This window comes from Urocitellus parryii, chromosome 16, assembly GCF_045843805.1.
Source record: "Urocitellus parryii isolate mUroPar1 chromosome 16, mUroPar1.hap1, whole genome shotgun sequence".
NCBI classification, from domain to species: Eukaryota; Metazoa; Chordata; class Mammalia; order Rodentia; family Sciuridae; genus Urocitellus; species Urocitellus parryii.
The window spans coordinates 20874368-20891756 of record NC_135546.1 but is presented as its reverse complement, the minus strand read 5'-3'; the positions used below and the strand labels follow the sequence as shown (position 1 = coordinate 20891756).

Here is a 17389-nt window from a genome sequence, read left to right as displayed (position 1 = left end):
TGAACTAATGAAACATAGGTATTAGTTCAATAATGTAATGAGTTAAATGGTCAACATTAAATCATTTAAATTATATACAGTAGCAATGAGCAGTGTTAAAATCAAGGCACAATCCATTCACAAATATAGGGAAAATAATCTAAATGAAAGTATTAACACAAGAATTGCTCTCTGCAAAGTCAAAAATTAAGGTGAAAGTAAAATGCAAAAAAGATCATGGAAACAAAATGGGAAAACTGTTAATATTCAATGATTAAAAGTTTGATTTGGGGTCTTAAGAGTTGATAGGCTCCCTCCAGATTAGCGCGTGGGGTGGGGCCAGGCTTCGTCATCTGGTCTGGCCTGGTGCGGTGCCGGGCTTCCTCCTCTTATCTGATATGTATTCTATATATGTGAGTTAAGTTATTAATTGTGTTATTGAGCTCTATAGTTTCCTTATTCAACTTTTGTTTGGAAGATCTATCCAGTGGTGAGAGAGGTGTGTTAAAGTCACCCCAGATCACGTTGTGGTCAATTTCACTCTTCAACTTGAGAAGAGTTTGTTTGAACATAGGTGCCCCATTGTTTGGGGCATATATATTTATGATTGTTATGTCTTTTTGGTGTATGGTTCCCTTGAGCAGTATGAGATGTTCTTCTTTATCTATTTTGATTAACTTTGGCTTGAAGTCTACTTTATTTAATATAAGTATGGAGACCCCTGCTTGCTTTCAAGGTTCATGTGAGTGGTATGCTTTTTCCCAATCTTTCACCTTCAGTCTGTCTTTTCCGGAGTCTCCTGGGGGCAGAATATGGTTGGATTTTTTTTTAATCCAGACTACTAGCCTATTTTTTTTGATTGGTGTGTTTAAGTCACTAACATTTAAGGTTACTATTGTGACATGGTTTGTATTTCCAGCCATCCTTGTTTATTTTTGCTACTTGCCTTGAAGTGTTAATTATTCTTTAATTTTTAATTGGTATCTACATATAGGATCCAACATTTTAATTGAGTATCTGTAGTATTCAAATCAGTGCAATTTCTACCTTCTAAAATATCATTTTGATGTTTGAAACCTGTGAAGTCTTCTTAGAATGTCCAGAGTCTAATAATTACTTATACAATTCAAACTATGGGCTATAAAACCTAAGAGTTACTTTTCCCTCTTAACTGCTTTTTGACACTCCTTGCCAACTGTCTCTTAAAACAGATATAAAAAACTTTTCTCCTTTGTGGTTCTTTGTGATCAACTTTTTCAGCTTCAACATATGAGTGCAAACATACAGGATTTGTGAAATATGAAAAATCACTAGAAAAAGACAGTCTTCCATGGTAAATCCAGAAAAAAAGAATATAAATTTAAAAATTGTAAACTAGAATCCCAGTGCCTTGGGAGGCTAAGACAGGAGGATGGTGAGTTGAAATCCAGCAACAGCAAGGCCATGAGCAACTTGGTGAGATGCTGTCTCTAAATAAAATACAAAATAGGAGTGGGGATGTGGCTCAATGGTTTAGTACCCCTGAGTTTAATCCCTGGTACTCCCCAAATATTTTAGGGCTCACATTTAATCACTAGGCCTTAGTTATTTTAGGTGAGATCTATATGCCATATGCCAATTCTTATGAATTTATTTTATGTAAGTCAAATATTATATAAATATTTTTATAGTATAAGCTTAAATTGATCTATATTAGCATATAAAAAATAACTTAAAAATGCTTTTAGGTGAGGCTGAATGCCTGCAATCCCATCGGCTCAGGAGTCAGAGGATTACAAGGCCAAAGCTCAGTAAATTAGCAAGATTTTCTCCCAATATAAAAAAATGGCTGGTGAGATAGTTTAATGACTAAGTGCCCTGGGTTCAATCTGGGGTACAAAGGAAAGGAGGAGGGTTTTAAAATTGCCTTGTCTCAACAACAAAAAAAAAAATGTGAAATTTAAAACCAAATCTGCATTCTATCACTTTCCTTTGACACACAGAATCTGCTTTAATTCATTTTAAACATTTGAATCTTACACAATCCAAGTTTTCTAACACTCAATAAATGATGTGTTTTAATCACGGGGGTCTCCATTCCATTGGATGAATTTAAGGTCAGTGTAGCTGAGGAATCTGCAGTTATACAAATTGGAGTGTGCAGGTGCCATGAATTTGCAGTAATAGTCTAGATCTCATGGATAGATTGTTCATTGCCTTGAAATTGATGGAAAATTATTTTCTGATGGTAAATTTATATATCAGTATTGGGAAAAACTTAGACCCTTTCCTGATAGTATGCTTCAAAGAAAGGAACACAATTTCATGCAATAATGAGGAGAACTAATCTTCATAGAGGTAGTGGCCAGGAGAAAGCACAATCTGGTCATTCTGCTAGCTCCAGTTTTGAACCACAATCATCTGTAAATGATGTGCATCAAATATATATGGTTAAAATTGTGTAAATGTACCATGGTAGTTTTGTGAAGAAATATCTATAGTAATGTCCCTGCTAAGGTACCATTGTTGTTAGGAAGCATCCTGGGGAATGGGCATGATTCATAGATGACTGAAATCCTGAGCTATGTACCTTCCCAGTTGTGCACATTATGCCTGGCACAACATAGTCCAGGAGATCATGAGACATAACACAAGCTCTCTGACATCACGGAGGTAATCTGAGAAACACCCCTCAAACAAGAGTCTACAGAGTGATACTTCCAGCTTGGTCCATGGGTGCCCTATTGTACTGGGCACTCATGTCCTTTATGCACTGAAGAAATCAAGCTGCCCCCTAGAGTGGGCATTCTGTGTGGAAGAATATGTAAATCACAGGGAATCTAACACGGATTTCTGAAATAGGTTACATTTGGAGAATTCACATATGGTAAGAAGAAGGAGAGGCCATGTGAGGCGATGAGAAAAAACAGATCACACATGAAAAATAAATTTTCAAAAAAAAATCACATTTTGTTTCTTAGAGCTGATAGTAAAGACTCCCTCTATTTTCTGGATCCAGGAAGGAGTCATGTTAGATATGGTGCTGTCACTAAAGTCAGGGATGGCTGTAAGATACATGCACTGTGTTGCAACCATCTAGTGAGGACTGCTCAGGCAGTGGACACGAGCTGGTGGTCAGGACAGAAGTAGAGAGAATTACAGGAGAAGGATACCCCACTGCAAGTCAGGGTTATTTGGACCCTCTGGGTGGGCACATTCCAGGGTGAAAGTGAGAGGAAGAAACATCTCTTCTCCCATATGCAATCTGAGCACCATCCTGTTCATAACGGGAGAGGAAATAGGATCTGTCACCCCTAACAACACATGTGCAGACTTACAGCTTGGGGTTGTCCTCATCTCACAGCTCAGCTTCACCACTACTGCCAACCCTCCCCATGTCCTCTTGGTATTCAGACAAAAGGGAGATGGAGAATTGAGACTGGTCTTGCTTCAAGCAAGTGGGCTTGGGACTGATGACAGCTTCGGCAGAAACCTCTTATTTGTGGCTCTTTGTGTGCTGGGAATTTATAAATACCACTAGGGAGAAATGACTGACATCTCAGAGAGGGTGACACCATCACCCAGACCCTCTCCTGCAAAGCATACCCTCCGGTAACACGACGAGCAAACCCTTTGCAATACTTGACTGAATGAATGGCAGCTCTTTGTGAGAAGTAGAAATGAGAACCCTGGATTGCTTTTGCAAATTGTCAGGGTTTGAAAATACAACTCAGGGTTAACACTTATAGCTATGATAGTTATATTACTATTATTTTAAATTTCTCCTGAGAAAAGCCACTAGAAGAGAAATTGTTCTTTAAAGTCAAGAAAGAAGAAGCCCCAGAAATGCTTCTCAGTGGGGACAAGTGCATGGAGTACTGCATACAGGGCATAGGTTAAGGGTGTCTGTATGGCAGGCCACTCCCCATGCTAGGCATGTGAGTGGCAAACTGCTTACCCCATTGGCACAGTTCTGGGCACGAGGCCATGTGTCGAGTCCAACTTGTTGATTGTTCACTGCAAGGACAGTTAGCAGACATTGCATTGGCGGCTGTCTATATTTTGCTTAGGCACTGCCTGAGTACATATACATGGTAACTGCACAATAAAATCAGGCCTGCTTCCTGATTGGTCTCTGGAGGTCTTGTTTAGAGACTCCACAGCCACACTCTCCTCTACTGTGTTCTGTGGACCTCCTCAGGGATAAGAAAGCCCATGTACTTCTCTGCAGACCCCAAGCTCTCATTACTGAGAAATCCACACAATCCTGCAGAAGGGTCCATTTTCCCTGACTGATATTGTGATAGAAGAGTCAAGTTCTTCTTTCAGTTTTCCTTCTTTATCTTATTCTGTGTGTCTTAGGGTCACATTTATCTGGGCATGCTAATGACATGAAAAATTGAAATTTGGAAAAAAATCTGAAAGTGACCAGGGCAGGATGGATTTCAAGTGTCCTGAATGTTCCTCTAAGCAAAATTGAATTTACACATTTCCATTATTAGATATCACAAAAGGTTTTTAGTGATTAAAACAGAATGGACTGATACATAAAAACATTCTTCAAAATTCTTGTGAATTATATTTACAAGCCTATTATTTGGCACCATGAATTGGAACTTACCCGCACATTTATTTGATTTTCTAAAATATTTAATGTACGTCCTTCTGATCATGGTCCCTTGTTTGACATTTACCAACTGAAAGTTATTAACAATGTGAGATTCCCTTCTATAAAATGAGGTATTGAACGTAGAACCTCATTTCCCTCTAAAGATTTCAAAATGTACAATTACTCAAACAATAATTGTTCTATGAGTTATGAAGATGACCAAAGCAAGACTATCAATCAAAATATTAAAACTTATTAATTCCCTGGTAATAACTATACAAATCAGTAGTGTTTAAAATTTCTACATGACATACCATATGTAAGTTATGTCCCATGAAGTTATTAAATTGAAAAATGAAGAAGTAAAACTGACATTCCCTATAAGAAAAATTGACTCATTTTAGCAGGATCTCAAAGAAGCAAACATCTTTAGTAGACAATATCCTCATTACACCATACAGAATATGGTCCTCTGGGCTCCAACAGTCCTAATGAGCTCAGAGGACAATGTTGTATATGGTGCAATGAGGATATTGTCTTCTAAAGATGTTTGCTTCTTTGAGAAGCAAAGAAGCTACTGGAAAAGCTCACTAGTAGACTGAATTTCCTCCTCCAATGCCCTTTTTAGAATCCACACTAACTCTGCATCTGAAGACACAGAGGTACTTTGTCACCTGAATAAGCTGAGCAGAGCACAAACATTTGTAAGATTTATGGAAAGGATGTGTTTAAGTTCTGTCTCTGCAGATTTGTAATTTTAATGTCTGTAGAAAGGCAAGAAGTTCCCATTGGAGAACACAGAACTGTGGCTTCCCCAGTGGGACATATCATCTCTCTTAATTTTATTGTTTTCTCTGATGGATAACAGCAATCCAAGAAATCTGGGCTTCAAACTCTTAATGTTTCCGGGACACATCTGCAAAAGGATCTTGATTGAGATCATTTTCTCATGTTGATAAGGAAACTTAAATTACTCTAATTCTGGTCCTAAAATCAAATTAGTCCAAACCTGTCCCACAACTTAAAATGCCTCTACTTTGATGTGAGGGACTCCTGGTACCCCCATAATTTTCCTGAAGCCCTGAAGTGTGTAAGGGGCCCCTCTTTCCTAGTTTGCACATGGAGCACACATTTTTTGTGGGTAGTGATGGTTTGGTATGTCATCCTTTCCAAAGTGGCAGTCCTGTGGCTCAAGCTCTAAGTGAAATATTAAAATTAAGAAAAGTAGAGGAAGAGCTATAGGTCACATGTTGTAGAAATCACAGGCAGATGGAAGCTAGGCAGAGCCGAGGCAGAGTCTGAGCTGGAGTCCACTCTAAGAAACCTACACAATCAACTCCACCTTCTCTGAGAGATAACCATGTAAAAAGCAGGATCAGTCTCCTGGGTACTGAATATAAATATACATAAAAGCATTAAAGTGCAATATTATTTAGAGTCAAAAGAAAGGACAGTCATTTCAAGCAGACCCACTTATGTTCCAGTTGTAGAAATCAGAAGACAGTTCTTGAAAACTGCCATTATCAATATGTGAAGGGTAAGTACACGCATGATAATTAATTAAACATTTGTTTTTTCTAGAGGTAATGGAAATTTGGACTAAATGGAAATATATAAAATGAAAACTAATATCCACAGACACAAATTCCACATGGATGGGATGAGGGAGGTTGGAAAACTGAAAAAGAAATTCACAATAATTGCCAAAGCATGAGACCTCCAAAGTCACATGAGAGGGAAACATAAAACAAGAAAAGAGTGCAAGTCATTGAACAAGTATTTCAGCATATGATCATTTAGGAAAGACACATCAAGGGTGGAGGAAAAGTATCCCCTCATGCAGCCCCCATCCTGGACCAACCACATGAAAGTTTTGTGCCTTTAGTGAATTGGGCTCCGCCTTACTCCCTGGCATAGCCCATTATTCACCAACGTGCCACCTGGAATTCTGTCCCTCATAAACACTCACTTCCTTGAAGGCTTCTGAATGAGCCATGGCAGAGGTTGGCCAGTAGTCTCAACTTTGTGGAGCCAAGAAGAGCTCTTTGGAGAAGTGGAGATTTACAGACCACACCTTTGTTGTAATGTGGACTTGCTGTGTAATTAGGTGTTGTTGAGTCCAATCTCTTTGTAGCCATGATTTTTCATAGAGAGGAAAATAATTTTATCTCTAATTGTGAGGATTAGCACAAAACATACTGAACAATTGGGTTCCAACCAGTTCAAGAAGGCTCCCTGGGGACCTGGGCATGGTGGTATTTGCCTGTAATCTCAGCAGGTTGGAAGGCTGAGGAAGGAGGGTCATGAGTTGAGAGCCAGCCTCAGTGAAAAAAATTACTAAGCAGATTAGTGAGATACTGTCTCTACATAAAATAAGGATAGGGATGTGGCTCAGGGGTTGAGTGCCCCCCAGTTCAATCTTCATCATCGTACCCCCCCAAAAAAAGAATTTCTGAGGAGTGAGTCTCAGGCTTTGGATTTATAACAGCTTTCATGGAGGTTCTAAAGTGTAGAACTAGTATATAATAAGTGTTATGGGCCAAGCTCTGGGGTGGATGTGCATGCATTTGAATCCAGGCATTTATATATATTTATATATATTATAGATTTCATGTTGATCTACTGATGGAATGAGTATTTTCTACCCAAGGCATATATGTGCTTCAGTTAAAGTCTGAAATAGTAGATATATAATTTAATAATCTGCAGCTACATATTGAAAAATAACAGTGATCAGAAAATCATGTATGTGAAGCTAGATCATTTCATGACTCTTTAGAACATCTAGATCTATAAGGCAAGATAGTAAGAGAAACTATAAAACAGAAACCTTCATGAACTTGGGATGCCATTTAAAAATCTGAGGTGAATGTTGGTCCACGATCTGACTTCCATAACAAGACCCCTACAGCAGAAAAATTAAAAATCAAGAATAAGGGGGATATATTCAAACTAAAAAGCTGCTTCTAGGCAAAAAAAAAACAATAATGTGAAGAAAGAACCTACAGATTTTATACAAATCTTTACCACACGTAATTCAGAAAAAGCACTATTGTCTAGGGTATATAAAGTACTCAAAATTAACACAAACAACATCAACAAAAACCAATTAACAAATGGACTCAGTAACTGAACAGACAACTTCACAGAAGAAATATAAACCATTAACAAATATATGAAAAAATATTCCACCCATCTAGCAATTAGGAAAATGTAAATCAAAATTACTTTAAGATTTTATCTCACTTCAGATAGAATGGAAATCATTAATAATACAGGCAAAAATAAATGTTGGTGAGGTTGTGGGGGAAAAGGAACACTCACACATTGCTCATGAGATTGACTCCAAATTGGTGCAACCACCATGGAAAGCAGTATGCAAATGCCTTGAAAAACCAGAATGGAAACATCATTTGACTGAGCTATCCCTCTCTTTGGACTATACCCAAAGTACTTAAAAACAGCAAACTACAGGGAGACAGCTGCACCAATGCTTATAGCAGCACAATTCACAATAGATAAACCATAAAACAGACCTATGTTTTCTTCAACAGATGAATGGATAAATAAAATGTGCTATATATATGTATATATACATACATATATATATATATATATATATATGTATATATAAATTTTATATATATATAAATTTTATATATATACATATAAAATTTTATATATAGATAAAATTTTATATATATATAATTTTATATATATATATAAATTTTATATATATACATATATATAATTTTATATATATATAAATTTTATATATATATAACTTTTATATATAATTTCCCCCACAGATGGAATATTACTTAGCTTTATAGATGAATGAAACTGTGCCATCCTGTGGTAAAACGATAGAGCTGAAGAATAGCATGCTAAGTTAAATAAGCCCTCCCCTCTCTCTCTCTCTCTCTCTCTCTCTCACACACACACACACACACACACAAACACAAAGGCCAAATGTTCTCTCTGATAAGTGCATGCTAATTCACAATGGGGAGTGGGGAAGAATAGTTATTTAGATTAAGTAGAGAGGAGTGCAGGGAGGGGAAAGGATATGGGATAGTAAGGATAATAGAATGAAACAGACATTACATATAATACATAAAATAGAGAGATGCTAAAGCACTCAACAAGGGATGGGAAGAGAATAAAAATTCAGTGAATTAGACAAAGTTGGAATTGAAGGGAAGAAAAGGGAAATAGGAATACAAATGACAGTAGAATGAATCACACACAACTTTCAATGTTTATATATAAATAAACCACCAGGGAAGGTCCACAGCATGTACACCTCAAAAATGGAATGCTAACTAAAATGAGTTTTACTCCATGTATAATATGTCAAAATTTCCTCTACTATCATGTATACCTAAAAAGAGTAAAAAATTTTTAAAATGACAAGGGAAAATTTGTATACCGAGAAGGTTTATGAGTTAAAAACTCTTCAATGAATGGTAATGTCATTAAGTTTAAATAAAAGTATAAAAGAGTACCTTGAGCCCATACAAAACAACAATGGTAAAATAGAGTTGCCCAAGGCAGTCTGCGCAACTAGGTATAATCACATAATTTTTGGTTTACAACTCTTTTCTCTTTGTTTTACAAAGCAGCACAAGAACAATACTTACAAGTTGAGCAGAGAGGAAACATTACATAGTAGTGTTATGAATACTATGAAGAGAGCTGTGGACACTCAAAGAAAGCATTCTCAACTTCCTCCCCCGTGCTATAAAAAATCATGCAGTTGAAAGATATGCTAGTTACTGCTTAGATAACACATACATGTGTTTGTGACATTCAGTTTGTGGGCAGCTACTCAACTTTGCAGGTCAGATCCAATAGATAAGGAAGACACTCTCTTCACACAAGACAGTGTTTCCTTGAGTAATACTATGAAAACAAGGGAGAAAGCAAAAGTGAAAGACACAGGCAACTGTATTGCCAGACTAGGAAAACTCAACCACTGAACCTATGTACTGGGGAGTCCCAAAGAGCTTTTCAGGGTCCTGACTGGGAAGTGCTGGGCAGAGCAACCTCTCCACAGGTGAGAGTCTGAAGTCTTGTTCTAACTTGTATTGAAAGTGAGGCCGAATAAATACAAGTTAGAACAAAGAAAACTTCATTCTAACATCTTGCATGACCTGGTGATCCCCTGAAGAACACCAAGTCCTCCCAAGAACAGGTCAGATCCTAGAGGAGGGACTGATAGCCTTGAGATGACTAAATAAATTGGGATTCTAATGAGTGATCCACCCAGCCAGTTGCATTGAGAAATCTGCATTCTTTAGCTGTTTCATCAAGGACTTCAGACATTATTCAATCAAGAAAAGGGAAGATCTTTAGTATTTTCCTTAGACCTCTAGGACTGAATCTTCCCTCCTGGCCTTGTAAATAGTTTAAACTCTCATATGTAAAATGAAGCCAGTTTTCTACATAAAATAATGTGGAGATAAGCATGAAACCTATATATTTACCCTTTGGAATAAAGAATGTTGTGAATATTATTCTCCTAGAACTTATCATTATATTTCAATATTTATTTTCCCAAATAAAGTTAAATGAAATGTTGGTGGGTGGTGTTTTGTTGACCCAAAAGGTTCACATATGAAGGGAATATTGTGTTTTTACTTTTTGAACAGGACTTGTAGATGAGAGTCTAAGGTTTATTTCAAACAAAATTGTGTTTCTCTCTCTGTGGTGTCATGGGTTCTTGGAGCTATAAGATCTGAGTAGGGACATGGTTAGTTAATAGTACCTTATAATTACTGGGTTGCAGAGGGTTCTGCTAGACCATGACACATGCTATCTATCATATAATCCAATAAGTATAAGAAACATTATATTGTAAATTATGAAGTAGAACCAATGGGTCTACAAAATCAAAATATATAATGAAATAAAAAATGTGGGAGCATAAATGCTCCTATAGTATGTCTTTTTCTTTATACAGTCATCATTTTACATGTTTCTTGTTAAATTTTCTACTGGGTATCCAAAACTAAAGAGGTGGTCCCAAATTGTGATATTTTTCCTACACTAGAGGTGAGTATAGTCACCTCAGTGATGAACGTCATAGAATTCATGAGGAACTGCATGGTTTCTTCAGTCCAAGAGTCAGGATGGGCCTATGGACCATGTGGATTCCCCAGGAAACATTAAGACTCTTTCCCCCTTCAGCAATCCTCCTTTATTGCCTGAATACACACTACGCACATTGGTTCCTAGTCTCGTGGGTCTTTCTCCTCTCCCTGATTGGGAGCTTGTATAACTCTCCGGAGTTGTAGATCCCTTAGGGAGTGCTGGTACTCTCTAAGGTGAAATGTTAAACTCATAATTCAAACTAGGGATATCTGGGCATTATTTTAATATCCCTGGATCCTTCCTATAACTCTCTTAATTTTCCCATAATTACAAACAAGAGAGTATATAATTTACATAAATAATATTCTCCAAATAATACTTTATTAGACATATGAAATAATTAATGGAGACATTATAGCATTATTTACCCAATAGAATGTTTTACTATTGCATCGATCCAGTAGCAAAGTGAATAGTGGGAGATGTGTGACCTAATAACATCATCAAATGCATGACAAGGTTAACATTAAGAAATTCACACTTTATTTAGTAACAAATTGCATCTGTAATGAAATATAAGTAAAAACGCTCTGTAAAACTTGCATGGTGGACCATGCTTTGACCCTAGGGATGTGAGAAGCTTTGCAAGTTCAAAGTCAGGCTCCATAACTTAGTGAGGACCTATGCAACTTAGCAAACCGTATCTCTAAATTAAAAAGAAAAAAAATCTGAGGATGTGGTTTACTGATTAAGTGTCCCTAAGTTTAAGGGGCTCTGAAAATTTTAAATTTCATATAAATCTTAAGAGACTTCTGAAATAATCAACTCTGAGTATTATTATTTCTCCAGTTGTGAAAAATGAGACTCTTTAGTAATTGTTGATTTATACTAAAATTATATCCTTTTAGGGATGCACAGTTCTATACTTGTATTTCCTTATTTCTATAATATCAGCTAAAGATGTTAAGAAAAATTTCAGCAAATGTCCAAAGCAATTACCCATTTTCTACATTGTCCAAAGCAATTACCCATTTTCTACATTTAAATGATTTTTTTCCCTCCTAGATCCCAAATACTTCGAGGGATGGGCTATAGATATGAAACTTACTACCATCTTTATATATGTCAAGGTGTTTTTGTAAATATTTTGCTGTTATCTAAGGTACACACTTTGAACAGATGCTACTCCACATTTGCTACAGATATGACGTCAGTAATTAAAAAATGTCGGAAATTTGAATACAGTCTTGGACATATTCTTTGGGTTTCTATATGCTATAAATCCTCCAGTGTTTTAAAAATGTTGGATCAATGGCCAAAAGCTTTCAAAAATTTTTCCACATGTCTTCTCACTCGTATGAATTCTGAGGTGCTGAGTAGAATGTGAACAACTATTGGAGACTCTGTCACCGACTTTACATTTATATGATTTCTGAGCTATCATATCTCTGGTGTGTAATAGTGTTGAACTACTGTGAAATAGGTTTGATTCATCCTTAAAGACGCTGATGCAATGTTTTCATTGTAAAAGTTCTCTCCAGTATAAAATGTATAATGTTTAGTAGGAGGTGATCTTCAATATTAAAAGCTTTGCCATTCTTCACATTTATAGGAGTTCTCTCGAGTATGGGTTCTCTGGTGTCGAGTAAGTGATGATTGTTGATTAAAATCTTTGCCACATTCTCTACATTTGTAGGGCTTCTCTCCAGTGTGGATTTGCTGGTGCTGAGTAAGTGATGATTTTTGATTGAAACTCTTGTCACACAATTTACATTTGTAGGGCTTCTCTGCAGTATGAATCCTGTTGTGACAATTAAGGTGTGAGATGATATTAAAAGCTTTGCCACATTCTATACAGCTGTAGGGCTTCTCTCCAGTGTGGATTCGCTGGTGCTGAGTAAGTGATGATATTTGATTAAAACACTTGCCACACTCTTTACACTTGTACAGCTTCTCTCTAGTGTGGATTCGCAGGTGATGTGTAAGTGATGATTTGTGACGGAATCTTTTGCCACACACTGTACACATGTAGGGCTTCTCTCCAGTGTGCATTCTCATGTGCCGAATAAGATCTATTTTTTGATTAAAACTTTTGCAACATTCTTTACATTTGTAGGGCTTCTCTCCAGTGTGGATTCGCTGATGCTGAAAAGTGATGATTTTTGACTGAAACTCTTGCCACACACTGTACATTTGTAGGGCTTCTCTCCAGTGTGGATTCGCTGGTGCTGAGTAAGTGATGATTTTTCACTAAAACTCTTGCCACACACATTACATTTGTAGGGTTTCTCTCCAGTATGAATCCTGTTGTGGCAAACAAGATTTGAGTTTGTATTAAAACTCTTGCCACACACTTTACATTTGTAGAGCTTCTCTCCAGTATGAATCCTGTTGTGGCGATCAAGATTTGAGTTTCTATTAAAACTCATGCCACACACTTTACATTTGTAGGGCTTCTCTCCTGTATGAATTCTCTGGTGATTTTTATGGCTTGGTTTTTGACTGAAACCTTTGCAAAATTTTTTACATATGTGGGGTATCATTCCAGGGTTTGTCCACTGGTGACAAATAAGATTTGAGCTTTTATTAGAATTTTTGTCACATTCTTTGCATTTGCATGGCATATCTTCTGTATGAACACTGTGATGTTGAGTAAAGTTCTGGAGTGCATTCCATTCGTCACATGGGTAGGTTTTCTCTGCAGAATAAATTTTTGGTGTTGAGTAAGGGTTGAAAAACTTTTTAAGGCTTTCCCACACTTTTTACATTTACAGGTCTCTCCTTCAGTATAAATCTTCTGATACTTAACAAGTTGTAACTTTTCACTAAAAGTTTTTTCACATTCTTTAAATTTGTAGAATTTATCACTGTCATACTATCTGCTGTGTTTAAAAAATATATCAAAGCATTTGCTTGCTCAATATCTTCTATACTTATACGGCTCTCTTTCTCTATAAATTTTCTTGTATGAAGCAAGCTCTGCACTGTGGTTGAGAGCCCTTTCACATATCTTACACTTGCAGGTTTTGTCTTGGCTATGAATATTTTAATGAATACCAGTTTTTGATCACTAAAGCAAGACTTTCCTACATTTTTCATCTTGGTGAATTTCCTTTAGACAAGGACTAGGATTTCTCTATATTCATAATTTTTATCACCAATGTAAATATACTGGTCATTACTCAGGGTAGAGACATGGCTTATTGTATTACTTATAGCATTATCTATATAGTGCACTTTCCAGAAATCTGTATCAGAATTGTCATTGAGCAATAGTGAGGAAGTAGAAACTTTTTGACAATTCTTAATATTATCCATTTGGGCACAAGGAGAAATTCAACTTTTGTTTCAGAAAAATGTACATTTTATAAAGAAACTCTCAAAAGGATCACTTTTAGAAAACTTTTCTGTGGAAATGTTTGATTGAAATTTTAAATCAGTGCTACTTTTATAATTGGCCAAGTTAAATCTGATGCATGGACTAGATTTCAAATTTTCCACATTGCCTTTCAGTTCAAAAATGGCTGTGGATTTATTCTTAAAGACATATAAAACTCCTCAAAATAATTGGAATACATAGAATTTTTGTTTTAGATATTAATTTTCTCTGGTGTCTTTTGACCATAAAATTTTTATCATAAATAGGGACTACTGATTGATTTTGTCTATTATAATACAATTTTTGAACTTTACTCTCACCTATATTTTCCCATTGTTTTCTTGGTTGTAAATAGTCAAAGTCACACTTTCCATATCTTCCCTCTCTCTCTTTTATTACCTGCTCTGGTAAAGTTTGTCGAGGATGATGAGAAGTCATGGCTGTAATAAATACAAATAACAAACATGTTTACTTACTGTACTGGGCTGAATATATTTTGCAGACCTAAGAAATTACAGCAAAAAATAACATCAGCAGGGGAGTGGATTATTAAATCCAAGTCCATCATTACTGTAGAAATATATAAATCAAATAAAAATACACACAGAAAATTACTTTGAAAATTTTCCTAATCATTTTTGTGTTCACAGTATCCAAGATGAGTACATTACTATGCAGAGTAATATAGTAGAGAAAAATACATTGTGTTACAAAAAGTGTTCCCTCCTTCAGAATATATTTTCAAAATCTGCCAACTTTCTTCTGTTTCATTAAAATATAAAAATGTGAAACGTGAATATTTGGGGACTGTTCAAAAAGGGGTTTTGCATTACCAACAGAAAAAAAAACATGGCTAAATCAACTGTAAGCAAAGTTATGAATCACTCAAAAGGAATAGTCAATTATCATTTAAAAGAAGTTTACTGAACTAAACCAACATACAAAAAACAGAATAAAAATTAGTCAAGAATTGTTAATAGTAATAAGCAGAAAACGTATGTTTAAAGACTTTTTTAGAAAATGTCTGAAAGAGTCAGGGATGTTTTTACATAGCAACATAGGAGGTTGAGCTAGAGCATCAAAATTTGAAGGCCAGACAAAGTAAAAAATGCAAAGTGCTAAATCGCCCTTAAATTCTCTTTCCAGTACTAATAAACACATCTCAGAAAATAGGAAAAATGAAACATCCAAGCAGCTCAGTTTTCTCCAAGTTGTAAAGACTCAAAGTAGGTTGTAATCCAAGTTTTAAAACTCAGAATACTGAGAGCAACCGAGAGAAAAAATGGGTCACCTAGAAATGTGTAACTATATAATTGTGAAATCCTTAGTCGAATCCTCACAACACAGGAAGGAATTCGAGTCTATCTATATTCAAGGGATGAAAGAATAAAATTATCAACCAAGACATTATATTCACAGCTACTACCTTTCAAAAGAGTAGGAAAATGAAGACTTTAAACATATAAAAATACACACACTATTCATCATCACTGGATCTGTTCTCCAAAATGTACTAAAGGTAATCCTTCATAATAAAATGTAAGTGCACAGCATCATAAGTCATATGAAATTTTAAACATTTCTTGGTAAAAACAATTCTATTTTAATGTAATGATGGGTCTCCAAACATGTAATTTTGCAATAGAATTTGAAAGAAAAAAGCATAAAAACAGTACTGTTACTAGGCATATATACCTGTAACAAACATATAATCTTAAAAAAATGAATATATTTCTGTGTCCTTTTAATAAAGTGAAGTCAAGTTGATACTCATACAAAGTATGAGTAGAAGATTCTTCATTTTCAGAGTTTTTTGTTGGCAAATGCAGGATTACAAAATTCTGATCAAAACAAAACTTGGATATCTGAATTAAGTCTAAATATTGCAACTGTAGGTAGTCTACAGGATACTAGAAATCTAAGAACACACACATACTGAAAGAAAAAGGATACAATAATGACACATACAAAAGTGATCAAACAAAACCTGGGCTGTCTAAATTATAGTACACAAGACATAGTTGAAGACAGTTATAGGACACAGAAAGCATTTTAAATTTAAAAAAAAAAACTTTCAAAAGAGGCAAAAGAGAGAAAAGTACCCTTTCCCTTAGTTTCTGAATTAAGAGTAAATACATTCGCTACGTACTTCATACTTCCCAAACACAAAAAAAGCACTGAGAGGGTTGAATGAAAAGAAAGAATCACTGTCATACTAAGAGACATCGATCCCACTTACTGAAAGGGGAAATACAGTGAAGCAAAATGGTAATTGCAAAGCATAAGACTTTGAAAATATTTTGAAACTACTATAGACTTATAGAATCCCTGTTCTTAATCACAAGTGGGATATTATGCTGGTTAGATCAATTTTGTATATTAAAACAAAGGTTAATAAATATTTAAGTGAGAGTTATTTTGTAACCAACATGGAATAAATATTTGAAGTCAAAAGTGGTAGGGATTTTCAAAAATCCCTAAATATGTGTCAGTTGATTGAACACTCTTTTGCATGATGTTGTTCAAAATTGAAAGATTAAATTTAAAGATGTTTATACTACTTAAAGTTAACTAGAGGCTCCATGTAGTATTCATCAACCTCCCATTGTTAAAGAAATATTTTGCAGAGAAATCTATCCTTTAAATTGTATGAATATCCCCCAGAAAACAAATAAGACTATTTCCCTTCTTAAAAAATATACTAAAAGTTACAGCATTTAATTGTAAATGCAAACATGGAGTCAGGTAGAGGGAGTTATTAGTGAGTGTGGCAATAAGCCCTCAAATCAAAAGCAAATTAGAAACATTGCACACCAGTGTTGTTACATTGTTATTCAACAGAGCCATAATAGGGGACGCAAACCAAATATCTCTTGAAAAGAATGATAAGCCATGTTGGAATATAGAAACTATAGAACTCTGAAGTCAAAGAATTTATTCTAATTATATATTTTACAAAATATATGTACAGTAGGTTAACTGAAATGTCACAGAAAGCATACTGCAGAATTCTACGAACAACATCTCTAAATTAAAAAAGAAGCTTTCTGAACAAAATAGAATAGTTTTGTGATGAGAAGACAGAAATGAGCCCTTGCATTCTAGGCATTTTTTTTTGAGATATAAACTTTGTAGAGATATATTGCAAAACAATTTGAATTACTGTTACTGAACTGTATATTTAAAATTTTGGAGACAGTAAGTTTTATTTTGTGGTTTTGATTACAATGAAAATTAAAAGAAAGAGAATTGCAACATTTCTCAAAGCTACATTTAAAATAATGTGGTCTTTATCCTATAAATAAGAACAAGCTCATCCATATACAAATGATGAGCATGCATGTAAT

At 35.3% G+C, this 17389-nt stretch overlaps 1 pseudogene; it reads right to left on the bottom strand.

Moving 5' to 3' along the window:
* Positions 1 to 12244: 12244 nt before the first annotated feature.
* LOC113177779 (uncharacterized) lies at positions 12245 to 14480 on the bottom strand (annotated as a pseudogene).
* Between the last annotated feature and the right edge of the window lie 2909 nt (positions 14481 to 17389).